At 39.2% G+C, this 18,099-nt stretch overlaps 1 long non-coding RNA gene across 1 annotated transcript; it reads right to left on the bottom strand.

Annotated features, from left to right (window-relative positions):
- Nucleotides 1-251: 251 nt before the first annotated feature.
- LOC125961657 (uncharacterized) lies at nt 252-14,295 on the bottom strand. Its single transcript, XR_007472632.1, has 2 exons — nt 13,670-14,295; nt 252-791 (listed from the first exon to the last, which is right to left on the bottom strand). It is a non-coding gene; the product is annotated as an uncharacterized LOC125961657 (long non-coding RNA).
- Between the last annotated feature and the right edge of the window lie 3,804 nt (nt 14,296-18,099).

Raw genomic sequence — 18,099 nt, 5'->3', positions numbered from 1 at the left:
GTTCAGTTACGCCGTTGACTGGCCGTGTCATCTTTGGCAAGTTTGAATTTCGGTTCCTTCATCTTCCTACTTTATGTGGTTAATTTAGGGGTTAAATGTAAAGTAGATAATGTATCTGGGATGTTATGGATGCTAATAACTTATGGATATCATCATTATTATTATTATTAAATTGTGCAAGGGGTATAATTACAACCAAAACATATTTAAGAGAATGAATTCATAGAGAAATAAAGGAAAGGATCCACATCAAAGTGTCAACAGCAGTTGTATTTATGTGATAAGAAGCCTTTTTTCTATTTTCCCGTATATTTCTGAATTTTATTTAATAAATTTAATTTCACTGTTAATGAAAACATTTGTTTCCATTTTTATACTAAAAATTCCTTCTATGCTTATCAATATGTTCTACCAGGAAAAGATAATCCAAATTATGCATTGGTTTATATAAAATATGGAAGTGCTTTTTTAAACATTTTATATTTGAGAAATATCCAACTTAATCTGCCAATATAATTATCTCCTTAACACTTTTAAAATCTCTGTGAATCTGAAAGAAAACTAGTTTCAACTTATCAATTAACATTTTATTAAGAACTATTTGGGCTTCCCTGGTGGCGCAGTGGTTGAGAGTCCGCTTGCCGATGCAGGGGACATGGGTTCGTGCCCCGGTCCGGGAAGATCCTACATGCTGCGGAGCGCCTGGGCCCGTGAGCCATGGCTGCTGAGCCTGCGCGTCCAGAGCCTGTGCTCCGCGTCGGGAGAGGCCACAACAGTGAGAGGCCCGCGGACTGCAAAAGAAAAAGAATTATTTGATGAAGAAGTGTTCTGAAATTTTTATAATTTTTTTTCTTTGAAATAGAAGTTCCTTTTCACCAAGACTGAACAAGCTTCTATTCTGAAAACCACAAGATCTGAATAGAAATTCTGGGCAAACCATTCTTCCTATTCTAGTTTCTGCCTCACATCATAGCAGTTTAAACTTTCCACTAACAGCAACTTTTTATTGAAACTGTATAGATTCACACATCTGCAAAAACTTCAGCCAGGGTTTAAGATCACTTCATCTTTGTAAGTTTAAGAACCAAGAGTAATCATTTTTTAGTAGAAAACTTTCCATAGTGTGTGTATATATGTATTCTTGAATGCATACCGTCTCATAACATAATGGTCCCAGGCAAACTTTCTGCATTGGTTTCTCTTGGCTCTTTTTTTTTTTTTTTTTTTTTTGCGGTACGCGGGCCTCTCACTGTTGTGGCCTCTCCCATTGCGGAACACAGGCTCCAGATGCGCAGGCTCAGCGGCCATGGCTCACAGGCCCAGCCCTCCGTGGCATGTGGGATCTTCCCGGACCAGGGCACGAACCTGTGTCCCCTGCATCGACAGGCGGATTCTCAACCACTGTGCCACCAGGGGAACCCTCTTTTGGCTCTTTTTTTGGTCATTTATCCTTACTCATCTATCCACTCCTTCTCTTTCACTTGGTTTATTTTTCTTTGTTTGTCCTTTGTATAAGATATTACAGAGTGTCTTTGAGTTTGAAAGAAAAAAATAGAAATGATGGAAGGTAAAAAGGCAGAAAAAGGGAAAAGAAGAAAAAAGAAAAAGAAACCTAGGACAAAAACTTCTTACTTCTTTCTGTTCATGATTATCTCAGCCTTCAATGGCTGTTTAGCAAAGAGTCAAGTGCACAGCACAAAGATTCAGTGAAAATTTGCCAAGAGGTGAGGGACAGTGATACTCTCTTTTACCCATACAGCAAAAAGACAGACAGAACTTCTTCAAATGTAAGTCTCAGCTCCACTACGAAGATGAGGTAGCTGTATTCTTTGGACAGATACCTCCCCCTGGAAGCATCATTCCTCTCTCTGTGGCTTGTTTGGCCTATTGTTCAACCTTTACATCATTCTGAGACACCACGTAAGCATTCTTACCCCTTTCCCCCAGAAGGTGGCAGGTGCTTATTAAGCACAGAGAAGGGGGTGTATTTTTCCTTTGTCACTCTATTTATCTTTCCTTGCGAGAGAAATCTACATGTCCCTTGTCACCTTGAGTCTTCCACGAAATGGAAAGAGCTTTGCAAATATCCTCCACAGAACCCTCTGATTTCATTCACAACCTGACACGAGAGCTCAGAGCAGTACTTTATCTGTCATTAATCCCACGGCAGCATGTAGCAGTCATTAAGGGGGTTACTTACAGCTTTCTCACCAATGACTATACAGAAAGGAGTAGAAAGGAAAGTTGGCAGAGTCCATGACAAATGATCCCTGTGACGGGGAACTGAGACCCGGCTACTCTGACTGTTGGGGAGCTATTTCCCCTGTGTCAACACACAGCCCACAGGGCAGAGGTAATTTTACCATTTTATGATCTACTGTACTTGGCATCTGTTCTGGCACTGGAGACTGTCTATTCTGGGGATCAGTTGTATATTCCCAGATTGCCATTTTCCTCTGCCTTGCGCTCTGTTAAATATTCTACAGTATATTATCACTTCATTTGACTTCAGTTCTTTCCTCTGACAGTGGTGCAGGGCAGTCTGGACTCAGAGTCACTTCCTCTCTCAAACTCAATCTGCCTAAATGTCAAAAAGAAAAAAAAAAAAAGTAGAACTCTTTATGATCCCAGCAATCTGGGATTTCTGAGGAAATATTTGATAGGTGTTGCATTTCTGAAGCTTTATTTGCTGGAGGCAGGGGCGGGGAGGGGGGACACTTGGGGTTGAAAATACTGTTACTTTCAGAGTTCGCTTTTTAGGAAAAGTGATATTTTGTTCTTAAAAGCCCCAGTCACAAAAACAGAGGCTGTGTTGACATAAAGGTTTTTTGTTTGTTTGTTTGTTTTGGACAGTCCTTCCAACCTTTACTTACAGATCTCAGCTATCTGGCGACAAATGTGGGCAAATGACTTGGAACACAATTTGTAACACTCACGAAGCTGAGAATTTTCTGTGATTTCTTTCCTCTCTCCCCAACTCCCCTCCTGGGTTCTCTCTTTATCCCCCTCCCCTTTTCCCTCTTTGTGTTTCCGTGCTGAAAGATTGTCAAATCTACTGACATAAAAGGACAAGTCACAGAAAAGACCCTACAGAAGGTTTTGCTTTTGGGGAAGAGTGTCAGCATTAAATATTTTCAGGCTGTTTTGGACCATCCTAATTGAAGGCTATCAGAAATAAAGTTAGAGATGACTTCGCTAGGTCAGCAGAATTCAGTGATCACATATTACTCTGCAGTGGAGTAGCTGGGATTAATGAAATGTTTTACCTAAAAGGGCTTCTATGGAGTAACTTTCAGGAATGATCCTGTGCTTAGACGCGGGGATGGATCGACTGGATCGACGAATAATGCTGAATAACTCAAGCCACACAGAGACAGGATGTGCCTGTTGCACCACAGATTTCTTAACTTTCAGAAGTCAGGGTAGCTTTTCATTCCTTTAGTTTCAGTTAAAAAAAAAAAAATGAGAAGGAGCGGTCAGTATAGTCAGAAAGCAAGAAAAAGCAAGAATAGTGTGAAGGAGAGAAGAGGGCAAGGGAAATAATTTCGGTTGGGAGTCCACAGCATGAGTCAGGCTCCAAGCTAGGTATTCAATAGACAATAAATCATTTAACTGTCAGGCCCTCGCTGGGAGATGTTTCTTTCTCCATTTTCAAAACAGAGAAACTGAGGCTCAGCCAGAAAGAGCCATTTGCCTAAGATTACAACATTAATAAATAGCGGAGCCAGGATTTTTTTTTTTCCTCTTTATTACTAAAGTCCATGCACTTCCCATAACTCTAAACGGAGATCTCAAGTCTGTGTTGACCAGGCTTTTTTTTTTCTTCTTCTTTCTTTAGAGACTTGCCTGCTTTCTAAGACTGGAAGCAGATTGCTAACCTTCAAAATCACTGCCCACTCATCTGGCTAGAATGCATGCAAGGCAAAAGGAAAATTTATTCTGGATTAGGAAAATCATCACTGATTTCATTTTCTCACTCCCGAGGACACAGACATGTCGGTCAAAAAAAAGGAATAGTGTGATAACTATTTTCAATTCATTTTTAATTTGAAAAAATATTGTGAAATATTTTTAAACTTTAAGCTATTTTGCATGGAAGGACTTTATCATTACTATAGTTGCGTATCTCTAGGCATTGAAGAAGAAAGAGGCTACATGAAAATATCGGCCAAAATTATGTATTAGGTTTCAGGAGATTACAACCCTAGCTTTGAAAATAAATAAAACTATTTTTTCTGTATTTTTAAAAATCTATTGCCATGAAAATACTCAGGATCACCTGAGTTCAGTTTCTGACAAACATGACCCTGATATTTTAAATGTCATTCAAATATGTTTTTAAATCAATAAAATTTCCAAGACAGAATTTCCTATTTTTCAAGTTTGGCAGCGTTTTGGTAAGGAATTCTGGGTCTCTTCCCACCCTTCCAATGTGGGGTTATTTTCCAGAAGAACGGCCAATAGTTCAGTTATCTTCTTGGAAGAAACAGCGTTGTCTGGTTCCCCTGCTGGCTTGTGAGTTATTTCTTAACTCGACAGGAATAAACCCATTCCCTTAGACTCACATGGCAGAGGCTGGATATTTGAGGCTGATTTTTGGCTGTTTCGTCAAACTCTTCCTCTGTGGGCAAGCCTGTGTTCCGGACGGTTCCTCTTTTATCAGAGGCACTTTCCATCTACAGGTTCACGGTCCATATCTAAGCTTAGGAATGGTGGAGGGAGACAGTCACGGGGAGATCTGACCCTCATATTCCACACACTCTGTGACAGCAAAAATGTCTTTTAAAAAGAGCTCCAGTACAAGAGACATTTAGTCCAGTCTGGCTACAACATGAAGGATAAGCCTAGAGCAATTTACCCCACGTTACTCTTTCCTTTCACTCTGATTAAATGTGGTCTCTTTGAACACTCTTGAGTGGTAACTTCTAATACCACACGTAAACTTTTTTTTTTTTTAATTAAAAGAAAAATAATGCCTGAAGGTACAAAAAGCCGTACGGCTTCTGACAAAGTAATTTCAGAAGGCAAATGATAGCTACAGACCCCAATCACTATCATATAGTTAGACTGTACAAACAGAAAAAGGATGACTCTAGAATGTTGAATTCTTCCTGACAACATGATGTGATAAGTTTTGGATAATCTTGGGAGCAGGCTTGGGTTACAGTCATGGAAACTCATTACATACAGACACTCATACATAAATACCATATATATGTGTGTGTATTTGATGAATATAATGTGCTACTGTTAAGACAGTTCTATTTAGGAAGAGAATAGTAAGTTTATTTAGGGAATATATGTACTCTGCAGTTAAGTGGGGATTATGTTTTTCTAAAGCCACTAGTAGGAACAATAAAGTTGCTTTATCAAACTATCATTAAACAAAGAAGCTGCCTTCTTCATCTCTATGTCACTCAGCCCAAAAGTAGTAAAAAATTCCCTGTCTCTGTTGCATCTTAGCAGTTTACAAACACACGAAAGGGGCAGGCACACCCCAACATTTCCATTTTAAACCTTCATTTTTTTCAGTGTGCATGTTGAAATGAGGAGACTGATGAATAGAAATTTATATTCCTGGTATAAGTCTGATTGATATCATTCCAGTGGTATTTTTGTTTTATTTCCACCGATCACTCAGATTTCTCTAGAAAAGCCACACTGCATTCACTAAATGGCCTCTAGCAAGGAGAATAAGAAAAGGACCATAGTTTTCTATCAGATTCATAGAAGAGGGTTCCTTTCAGGGAAGAAAGAACCTTGAAGTGTTTGCCAAGAATGTGAAATTCCTGGTTTATCTAGAGTTCAAGTGTCTTCTTGGTGATTCTTACGTAGGGAAAGAATTTGAAGTAAAGAGAAAGGGTTTTTTAAAAATATTATATATAGGGAAAGAATTTGAAGTAAAGAGAAAGATTTTTTTTTAAATATTATATATTCCAAAGGAGCTAGACTGAGAAACTGAACAGCCTCAATGATCTATGGAAAACTTAGATGTACCTAAGAATTGTCACTGACCTCAGCTGTTTCTGAAACCTGGATTAAGCCATTTGTAGTGGAAATCTAATTGAGTTTCATTCACTTCATTTATTTGCCAGTATCTACTAGCTGCCACAAACTGTGCTGCGTGCTAGGGATACAGGAACGTAGTCCTGCTCTCACAAAGTTCATAAGCTAGTGGGAGAGAAAGCAATTAAACACAATGTGATTAGAAGAGATAAGTAGTATGAGAGAGATGCAACGAAAGCACTAAGTCTGGTGGGCTTTGCAGGGGATGATCAAAGAACACTTTCTGAATAGCATGGCACTACCATTGATTGCTCTAGGATGAGTGTAGAAGGGAGAGGGTGTTCCAAACCTGACCAGGAGGAAAAATCAGAAAACCTCAAGCCATTCATTAGCCATTTATTAGCTACTTGCTGGGGACAATGTGAGATCCTAAGCAGTAGAAAGGACTCAAATCTACTCCTTTACATATTCCAGTGTTTGGAATTTATCCTCAAAGGATTTTTATTGAAGGATTTTAAATAAGAGAGTGGCACGCTTAGATCCTTTTTCTTCCTTCTATGATTGGAGACAGGTTGCTAAGAGGCTTGGGGATAAGAGTTTGTACAATGGCACTAGTTTGTCATAACCGTTGTTCAAAGCAGATTCCAAAGTCTCCACCAAAGCGGTGGAGACCCGCACATGGTTTCTGTGTTGGGGTCTGATTATCAGAAAGAAAAGAAAAACCCAGTTCTGCTCAGGAATTATTCATGGGTGGCTGTGGAGGAATCACATGTGCTCTACACTCTTTCAGCTTAGATAACTCTGCAGCTTCATTGAATATTTATCTCTGATTTTTTTTTTTTGGCAACAAAGACCAGTTCCGTTTCCTTTGAGTCTGTATGACTCAGGAAAGATAGCTCATCTCTCATGACACTTAGGTAAAGCCAAAAGTTAAAATGATTTTTCAGGAAAAATAAACTTTTCATGTAAGCTTCTTTTCTAGTTAAATTTATCATTTTGTTAACAGAGTGAACATAATGACTCATCTTTATCTCTTTCTTTTCCTGTTTGGGGAAGTAAAGGTGGGACACATCTTACTTAAAAAGGCTTCAGGCAAGGACAGTGCCACTTTTGGCAGGAAGCCTGCTATTATTCCTTTAATAGGACACATTCACATTTCTTTCCTTAGCACTACCGTTCTAAGCAAGCATGAGTTGCTAATATAAATTCATATTTAAACTTCTCTTCAAGTATACTTATTTTTTATAAATCTGCGTGGTGGGCTGTGCTGGTTCTTAGGATGGAATCCTCCACATAATCATTTGCCAAAATAAACCACTGCTCTTTTAATTCACTAGAAAACTCGTTACCATTTTACATTTGTAAGTTAATCCATGAGGTTGGAATACAGTGCTGACCTTTCAAAGTGCCCCTCTATTAAGAATATCACTTCTTGGGCTTCGCTGGTGGCGCAGTGGTTGAGAATCTGCCTGCCAATGCAGGGGACACGGGGTCGAGCCCTGGTCCGGGAAGATCCCACATGCTGCAGAGCAACTAGGCCCGTGAGCCACAACTACTGAGCCTGCGTGTCTGGAGCCTGTGCTCCCAACAAGAGAGGCCATGATAGTGAGGGGCCTGCACCCCGCGATGAAGAATGGCCCCTGCTTGCCACAACTAGAGAAAGCCCTTGCACAGAAATGAAGACCCAACACAGCCAAAAATAAAAAAATTAATTTTAAAAAAAAGAATATCACTTTTTATGTTAATTTTCTGCCCCGGAAAATATGTTCTCTTTGTTTTTTAAGAAAACTCCATAAGACTTCCCTGGTGGTGCAGCAGTTAAGAATCTGCCTGCCAATGCAGGGGACATGGGTTCGAGCCCTGGTCCAGGAAGATCACACATGCCTCGGAGAAACTAAGCCCGTGCGCCACAACTACTGAGCCCACGTGCGGCAATAACTGAAGCTTGCGCACCTAGAGCTTGTGCTCTGCAACAAGAGAAGCGTCTGCAATGAGAAGCCCGCGTGCTGCAACCCGCTCACCGCAGCTAGAGAGAGCCCACGTGCAGCAACGACACCCAACATGGTCAAAAAAAGGAAAAAGAAAACCCCATAAAGACTTTGCTGATCAAGTCAGAACCCTCTAAAAGATATTTAAGAAAGTAACTGGGAAAATATGATTATGTTTAAAGGTAGAAAGTCCCCTTCTAAAAGTCAGATCCTGTTGTTGGTTTTTTTTCTTTGAGTCTCTCTTATGCATTTACACTACCCTCCCCCTGTTCCAGGCTGCCTTTACTTCCCTATTGATTTCCTCTTCCGTTTTTCAACTAGCTTATAATGTCATTGTCCAGCTAGTAAAAAATAGCTAGAATTTATAAGACTCCATGCTAGGAACTAGGCATGTATTATTTCATTTAATGCTCACATTAATCCTAAAAGATGGGTGTTACCTCCCCATTTCTTTACGAAGAAAATGAAGTTCAGAAGAGTTTAGCAATTTGCCCATGGTCATAAAAACAGACAAGCTCACCTGAATCCAAAGCTGATGTGCTCCCTGCTCCCACACTCAATCTCCCAAAGCATGATCACTTAAACCTTGACATTTCTGTGATCAAGAAGTCTTCATTAATTCATCATATTGAATCTAAACTCCTCTGTTTGATTTTGAAAAACCTTTCCTAATTTGCTTCAGTTGAACTCAATAAACAGTAATTGAGGGCAGACTGTGTACCAGGCACTATTCGGGGTACCAAGGATGATGTGTTTACTCTTCACATGCAAAGTCATTGGCCATCACTCCCTGACCTCTTCACCCCTTCAGTCAAATCAGTATCCTTGTTCTTCACGGCAGCCATGTTCCTTCTCACTCTCACACATTTTTTTTGCCTCGTTGAGCGTTTTATTAACATGCCATTTTAATATATAGGATAGGATTTCTCAAACTTTGCTCTTTAAGATATTAATAGGTGCTTTCAGAAAGAAAGAAAAAGAAGAAAGTAAATTTGGATACATTTGGCAAATGCTGTTGAGTATTAACTACCCATTGGTTACTAACAATAACTAGCCTACAGAATTCTCTGAAATACCTGGAAGTAAAGAATTCCTAAATTTAAGCCAGTCTTTTCCATACTTTTTTGCCCACAGAACACATTTTTCTTCCAAAATTCTTAAACTTCATTGCATTTAGAGAAGAAAATTCTTAGGTGCATTCTCTCATTCTTCTTAAAATTTAGTTTACTCTTTTGAGTAAATAGTCCATATGATTCAGACATCAGAACAATACAAAAACATTACATTTAGATTTTTCTTTTCCATCCTTTTCGTATCAATCACGCTCATGATTAGCCACATTTTTAGATTCTTGTGTTTCTTTCTTCAAACACGAGAAAATTAAAACACATGTATATTTTATTTATCGTTGTTTTTTTAATAGCACAATATATTACATTTTATTCTCTATATCCTGTAGTGAGGTTTTTTTTGTTGATTTTTTTTTTGTGTGGTACACGAGCCTCTCACTGTTGTGGCCTCTCCCGTTGCGGAGCACAGGCTCCGGACGCGCAGGCTCAGAGGCCATGGCTCACGGGTCCAGCCGCTCCGCGGTATGTGGAATCTTCCCGGACCAGGGCACGAACCCATGTCCCCTGCATTGGCAGACGAACTCTCAACCACTGCGCCACCAGGGAAGCCCATGAGTTTTCTTTTGTATTTTCAAAGTATAGTCTTCTTGCGAGGCCTGATTTAAGTCTCACTTCTTCAAGGAGGCTTGCCCAATCCTTGCTGAAGTAGCTGATGCCTCATGGTTTAAACTCTCAGTATCTTATTGTTTCCTATCTGTTCTTTTGATCTCACCAGTGAGATGATAAGCTGTGTTGAACATGGGAATCAGAGGCACTGCTTTTTTCACTTCTTACATACCACCAAGCCTGCAGTAACTGCTGAGTTAATCATCCTGTCTACACTTTGGCAGTCAAGAGAGATAGCCACAGAGACCTGTTGGAATCTGACTCATTGCCTAGAATTATGGGAACTTTCTCTCCACATTGCTGCATACAGAGTCTTGTCCAGTATCATGAATCATAGAATATCACCAAATTAATTCTTCCCCAATATGAGAAAATAAAACATTGAAAATATTAAAAAGTATGGTAAATCATAAGAGTAGTCATCACAAAATATGGGCCATGTTCCTAGCTGTAACATTTCCAACCCTTGTATAAGCCAATAAACATTATCTGCACCTATAGAATGAAAATAATTACTTAGAGCTACTGAAGTTGTTACATGTAAGGCCAAGAATTAAAGTTCTTAAGATTTAGGTTACTTAAAAAACAACAACAACAGCTCTTGGAATCCTCATTATTACAATGTTTTGAACAAGCAGCTTTTTCAGAGAAATCCACTAAGATGATGGCTGCTGAGATAAGTAAAGCATATTGCGATAAGATTCAAGTTCAGCAAGCAGTGAATGACTGCCCACCTTGGCAAAGCCACATGCAAAACTTGAGGAGGTAAAGCTTGAACAAGACAGACTCCCTGTCTTCTAAGAGTGACAGTCCCAATGCCTCCAACTGACATGAGATATTTTGTGATGAGATGTAGAGAGGTAGAAATTGTTGTTGGCACTTGGACAGATGCCTGGGGGAGAGAAGTCTTCACATTTATTCCCATAGAACGGATCTCATGTAGAGGACTTGAGAAAGGTTTAGGAATATTTATGAAATCAATGTAAAATAATGAGATGCATAACCTGGATATAGATATGATTGTTTTCCTTTCCCTTTCTCCCTTTCCGTTGAAACTCTGAGTTTTCCTTTCCCTCTCTCCCTTTCAATTGAAACTCAGAGTTTCAGTATTGAAACTCTGGTGCTTTTAAAGTGAAAGGTACTCCTTGATGGATACCCCTGTTGGCAAAAAATCAAGTTTCCAGGTAGACCGGGGAGCATGGTTTTCAGATTTTCTGATAACGCTATCAACTGAAATCTCAGTTCTAAGTACAGAATCAATCATTCCAATATCCTGCCGGGGTTGTCTTTCATAGAATAAGAGAGATGGCAATCACATAACTAAGCCTCAGGTTAGAGTTAGATCATATTCACCACCAGGAGTTTCTATGTAGGATATGGGAAGACTGGCAAGATAAGCCCTTCCTCTTTTGGCTGCAGGGTTTCTGATGTGCCCCTGAGGTTTCTCTGTGTTAAATGGCCAATACTTTCCATTGCCTTTAAAGACACACACGATGCCCATTCCTTGTTTGTTTGCACAGTACATTAAACACAGGAGGTTTTCTTCTGGTTCTAGATTGTCAAAAGAAATGAATTTAATTGACTCTAAAAAGGGCCAGAAATAAGCCTTTTTGTGACTGAGTTCTGCCATTTTTACCTGGAAAGAGGGATTATATCCTTTCCTGTGGCTGCAAAGTAGATGTTATGCTTGAGAAGAAGTTTTCGCCATTTCAAAACATGGCTTTTCTTTCCCAGTGACCCATCTGCACTCTCCTGTTAAGATTCTGAAATAAGGAAGTTAACAGGCTCAGAGATCCCACTGTTTCCTATTTCTATTTCCAGTAATAGCTCTCAGGGCTACTTTGTCACCAAGACCCACAGAATTGAATGTGATTGCAGCAAAAGGTACTATGAGTAGAAAATGAATTCCTTATGTTGAAAAGAGAAAAATGTGTGGGTGCTTTAGGAATGAGGCTGTAGACAATGGTAGAGTTTTCAACAACATATTACAAAGGGATGGCTAAACTGACAGTTGATTAGATGATTGACACAATTTTTGAAAGTAATAAAACTGAATTTTCCAATTTATTACGGCTTTCATGCATTTTCCTTTTAAACTGCTGGTTATAATGCTTACCCCCAATTTTTATGTGCAATCTATTTTGATGTGTTTTGTCAGCAAAAATCCATAAAGCAATATGAACTCACATAAAGCTGACTTACCTTGTCGTTTACTTCCAGGAAATAAAAGTCCTTGGCTGGAATCTTGACCAATGATTCTTACAGACAAAAGGCACCCAGATACCCATAGCTACTCAGTCAAAACTGAAATGGAGATGTCATTTGAGATTTGGATACTTAGTGACCTAATGAATTCAGAGAAAACTATTGGGGATTTGAACAATTATCTATCATACTGTGCCCTATATTTTCGTCCATAACATATGTCTAGGCTGCCTTGTTTCACCCTTCTGCCATAACCAGTCTTTTTAAAATTTGAGGAGCATATTCAGTGCAGTTGCATCGTACACAATGATCAGGTTAGAAATTCAGCTTGTAAAATCAATAATTACACAATAAAAAATACCAGTTAAAACCTCTTAAGTTACCCATGAGTTATAATAAAATGTGTATCATTTATATAAACAATCTCATGCAATATGTGTACATATGTAATGTCTAAAGTACAGTATTATTAGCAAATGCGTTTTTTATAATTGTGGTAAAATATACGTAACAAAATCTACCATTTTAACCTTTTTTAAATGTATAGGTCAGTGACATTAAGTGTGTTCACATATTTGTGCAACCATCCCCACAGCCCATCTCCAGAATTCTTTCCATCTTCCCAGACTGAAACTATGGCCTCTTTAAACACTAACTCCCATCTCCCTAATGGCTGGTAACCACCATTCAACTTTCTGTCTCTGTGAATTCGATTATTCTAGGTGGCTCGTGTAAGTGGAATTGCACAATATTTGTCTTTTTGAGACTGGCTTATTTTACTTAGCATAATGTCTTTAAGATTCAACCATGTTATGGCAGATGTCAGAATTTCCTTCCTTCTTAAGGCTGAATAATATTCTGTTGTATGTGTATACCACATTTTGTTTATCCATTTATTTATTGATGGATTCTTGGTTTACTTCTATCTTTTAGCTGTTGTGAATTATGCTGTTATAAATCTGTGTGTACAATTATGTGAGTCCCTGTTTTCAAATCTTTTGGGTATATACCTAGAACTGAAATTGCTGGATCATATAGTAATCCTGTTTTTAATTTGTTAAGATACCACCAGTTTGTTTTCCATAGCTGTATCATGTTACAGTCCCACCAGCACTGCACAGGAGTTTCAGTTTCTCCACATCTTCGTCAGCATTTGTTATTTTCTGGTTTTGTGTTGTTCAGTTTTTATAATAGCCATCCTAATGGCTGTGAAGTGGTATCTCATTGTGGTTTTGATTTGCATTTCCCTAATGATTAGTGATACTGACCATCTTTCTTATGGACTAATTGGCCATTTGTATATCTTCTTTGGAGATATGTATCTTCAAGTCTTTTGCCCATTTTTTAATCAAGAGGTTTTTTGTTGTTGAATTGTAGGAAGATTGATGCATTTTTAATTACATTATATACATTTGAACAAGTTGAATGCATGATATGATTCCATTACAATGCATTCTGGGGAATTCTGATTCAGGGGAACTTGAGATACAATGACTTACTATTACACAGCCAATGCCTTGACAACATACTGGATGTTATCAATAGTAGAGGAAAAAGAATGAGTAAAGAAGATATTTAAATAAAGAGAAGACAGGCAAAAACCACTGAATTGCTATTCAGGCAAACTTGCCGATCACTGTGTTAGTTCTGATGGGTAAGTTACAAATGTGGAAGTGAGTGACTCATTTTTCCATTCCTTACGATTGTGTTACAGAAAGTATTGCGTGCACTCACCTAGTCACCGGCAGTGAGCACCCAAACACATCAGGTCGGCTGGGTGAGTGTTTCAAAGTTGTTGAGCAGGGCTGACTTCTCGGTTGCTGGGCTGTGCAGAAACAGCCTCAGACTGTCTTCACCGAGCAGGTCACTGTGACCTCCAGCGTTCCTGGTTCCACCTCTGAAATCCCTCCTCTAGCCCTGCAAGTTCTGCCAAACCCTCTTAACAGTAAATAGCCTCCAACAGGTTAGTCTGCCGCCGCCGCCGCCGCCGCCGCCGCTACCGGTGCTGCTGTGGTTTCCTAGCTGTGTCTTCCTCACCTCTGTCTGGCCCCAACTTATCGGTTCGCATGTTTCTTCTGCTCACTCTGCCCATGCGCTCCTCACTTCAGCATCCTTTACAGCAGTGCTTGCAAACCCCGCCGTCATCCATCCCGAGCACGTGTCGCAAATCATGGGAACCTGTTGCAGCAAGCACTGTTGGGACCTGGGCTGTGTTCCAGAGTCTGGTTGTCAGGGTTCCTTCTTACTGTTTTAAGAAATAAGGATCGGGCATGATGCTGATGAAATTGTTCAGAAGGCTGAATGTAGTGCCTCTGGAGTAGGTCTAGGTCCTATCATCATTAGAAGGACGGTGGTGGGTGGGGGGACTTGCCTTTCAAGTCTGGGTGGATGCACAATTGCAGGGATGCCCCGAGGACTTTCTAGTTTAAATGCATGCAGGGCAAATCCCATTTTGAAAACTCCAAGAGGTTGTTTACTTTGCCAACACTATGAAGGTTCTTCACTGATGCACAGACAGATTTTTTTTTTTTAACCACATGGAAGGAAGTCTTACAAGTTTTTTCATACTTCTCTCTATCATACACTTGAAACACTCTTCTTCATGCATTCCTTTCTTTATTCAACAGACAGTTCTTGAGCACTTAGCATGAACCAGGCACTGAGCTGGGGAAAAGGAAGCAAAGCATCTTGGGTGAGATTGCATGCTTAGGAGCCATACTACGTGCTTACGTGGCACTCCAGCTCTGCCACTCAGTAAAGGAACTCAGGGCAAGTGTCCCCACTCCATTAGTACTCATTTATCTCATTTGTAAAACTGCAAAAGTGATAGTATTCTTCACAACATAGCAAGGATAGCAAGGATTATCGGATATTGATGTCTGTAAACTGCTTAGCAATGCCTAGCTTGGAGTAGGCATTCAATAAACGAAATGATACTTTCGCTGTTATTCTTGAATTGAGAGGTGGAATATCAGGTTTTTACCCTCAAGTAATGCATCAGCTAGTATCGAGACAAGCATGTAATCAATTACAAGATAATCTAAGTACTATAAGGAAGATAGGGAGATAGAAGCTCTAAAGGGGGGGTGCTAATTAATTCTGTCTGGAAGTTGGGGGTATGGAAGTTTTGTGCATGGCATCTCAAAGGAGATTTTACTTGGGCTGGAACTCAAACAGAAAAGATTTTGACAAATCTTTTAATGTTGTAAGATTTTTTTTTTGTATTTAATGTGTCTCTCAAAATGCCCCTTCAGCCCTCAATATCCTTTCTCTCTTCCATTCCCAAGCCCACATTTTATCAGTCCTCTGATCCTTCAAAGACTCTGCTCAAATGTCAACTCTTTCTTGATTCCTTCCCTGATGAATGAATAAATTAAATATCACTTGAAAGTATACTTGTATGCTGGGGCCTGAAAATAATTCTTCTTATAGAGAAATTTATTTTGTCAAGAGAATTGCTGTAATGCAATATAACCTGTATTAACATGAGTGCCATCCATCACTCTCTGAGATGAGTATGATAAACATTTCCATTTTTGATCCAATTAAAGCTAGTGGAGCTAGAAAAAACCATATGGACTCCTTTTCCTTTTTTAAGTGGGGTATAAATTTTCAAGGCATAACTACCCAACTGATTCAGAGACAATAATATGCCAGTAGAGTTTGGATACAATCTGCTGATATAACATAAAGGTCTTAGAACAATAAACGAAACCCATAATATAAGGAACTGATGGCATCGGGATAATTAGATCCATCAGGACATTCAGTAACAACCAAATGAAAGAAAACCACAACCCAGCAAGCTAGAGGCATATTACTTGTCCCTTTCAGCTAAATATCTCCAACTAGATAATATTCAGTGATAATAAGAAAAATCAGTAAAGTTTACTGCATAAATAACCAAGGCAAATTATACCTATAATAATTCCAGAAAAATAAAACCCAGTAGGCAGTACACAACATACACCCACGTTTTTATCTCCCACAAAGTATTGCCCAAGTCCTAGTGCTGAGAATGTAAATATCAGCTGCAACAGACACAGGACCATCATTCAGACATGAAATGCTAAGCGTATACCATAAGGGTTCTAGCAGAAAGGCAGGAGAAACTGCTGTATCTCATGCAGCGAAGAGGAATATGTGAAGGGAAGATAGAGAGTGGGTTGCTGGGGTTGAATTAGCCATAAGGTGCAGAACTGACATTTTTGCATAGAAAATGGGTAATAAATGGATGAAGGGTTGAATTTTACATAAAACACAAATTGGATATCTTATGTATAAATTCAGTCTATTGGCATGTTTTGTTTGTTTGGCCCATCCAGTATTTAAATTAATTTTTAATGAGAAGATTTCACATGAAAGTCCAGATTGCTCTTTTCATTTTAAAACTGGAAACTTGGATACTCCATGTGCAGATATTTGTAATGCTCTCACCCTCGCCTCCTTTAATCCTTAACTCAGAATTCTAACTTCACAGATCACCTTATTTGCAGTCATCTCCTAACTATTCCTTCAAAAATTGCACCCCACACACTCCCTATCACCCTCTGTTTTGTTTTTCTCATAGCGCTTGTGACCTTTAATATGGTGCTTAATTTACTTATTTATGAAAGCTCTGGGTGTGCATGGATTTTGTTGGGTTTGTTCATTGTCTATTTTTCTCTATTTTTCACAGTGTCTAAAATGTGAATATAGTATATACTCAATAAATATTTATTAAATAAGCCAAGCTGCTCTCATTGGACAGGTTCCACAACCCCCAACTCAGCACCCCCCAATCCTCACACCTTAGCCCTCTCTCAACACATAGTTTAAAAATATCAGCTTCATTCTAATCATACAGTACTCCTACAAGATTAAATGAACGTACAAAATAAGTTTTAAAATACAATACGCTGTGTCAAATGCTTTTACATACATCAGCATCTATTTTACAAAAGAGAAATCTGATGTTCTGGTAGGTATGGTCAATTGCCTGAAAAAGGAGCCCTGAGATTTCAACCATGATTTATCTCATCTCAAAGCTATGCTCTTAACCCCTAAGGGTCTTGGAATTTATTAAGACATAATATGAGTATTTTTATCTGTGGCAAAGAGAGATTGAAATGTCTTTATAAAACCAAGGCTTTATTCATCCTAAATCTAAGAAAAGCAAAAATACCAGCTCTAAGAAAAAAAAAAAGAAATGTTTCAGGAGATTACTCAAAGATGCCTCAGTAAAATCAGAAATAATGTTTGAGGTGAGGGGTGGAGCAAAGACACCAGATTTGTTCTCTAGTGGGCAGTTCTCTGGGCAGTCAATGGAAGCACCTGCAGATTCTCCTAGTAAGTTGTAAATCCTCCCGCCAGCCCCAGTTCAAGACAGCACAGAAGTTTAGAAAACTTCTGCTTGATATCACTCAAGTCTATGCAGAACCTGTATAATCCCAGAATCCTGATTTTAACGTCAAAAAAAAAAAAGAGATCTGGCGGAATTGGCGATTCTTATCTCCACCATGGAAAAAGACTGTATGGGTGATTTAACTGTCAATCATGATCTGATTGGTGCTCTCACCTGATAAACGAGAAAATGTCAGCTGTTGCATCCCTGTTTACTCTTCATGAGTTATGTGACTTTGGACATATCTCATTTTTTATTTTCCTTTGACATAAGCTTGGCTGTGGGAAAATTGCAGTTTCCCTATGGGCCTCATCAGTTGTGAAAAAAGACAAGGGGACAATAACACTTCCTGCCATCTTTGACTATAAATCCACAGAGGACAGTGCCTTGCCCCAAAACCTATAACAATACTTTCTGCTTCTGTTCACACTTGCTTTCCAGAATCCAACCCCAGGTTAACATAGCTCTGATCACTCACAGGAAAATGTTGAGCCATAACTCCTTTCATTAAAGAATGGCCTTGGGGATTATGGATGAAAAACAAAAGAAACAAACAAAGTTATTTTGTTGTGTTGCTGCCATCATTAAAAAGCTTGGCTCCAGTCCATGCAAATATAGTAAGTTGATATTCAGAGAAAATAGCCACCCCTCGGGGCTCCCCAGTTTTCTTCCTCTCCATTTCTGTCCTCATATGGCCGGAGGAAAGAACTGTTGCCTCCCTCTCACCTTCTTGCTTGACTGTTGGGCTTCACAATCCCATCTCAATTGCCTGTTCTGCTCT

Source organism: Orcinus orca, chromosome 17 (genome assembly GCF_937001465.1).
Source record: "Orcinus orca chromosome 17, mOrcOrc1.1, whole genome shotgun sequence".
Lineage (NCBI taxonomy): Eukaryota > Metazoa > Chordata > Mammalia > Artiodactyla > Delphinidae > Orcinus > Orcinus orca.
The sequence above is the reverse complement of the archived record's forward strand: the minus strand, read 5'-3'. Positions and strand labels throughout refer to the sequence as shown.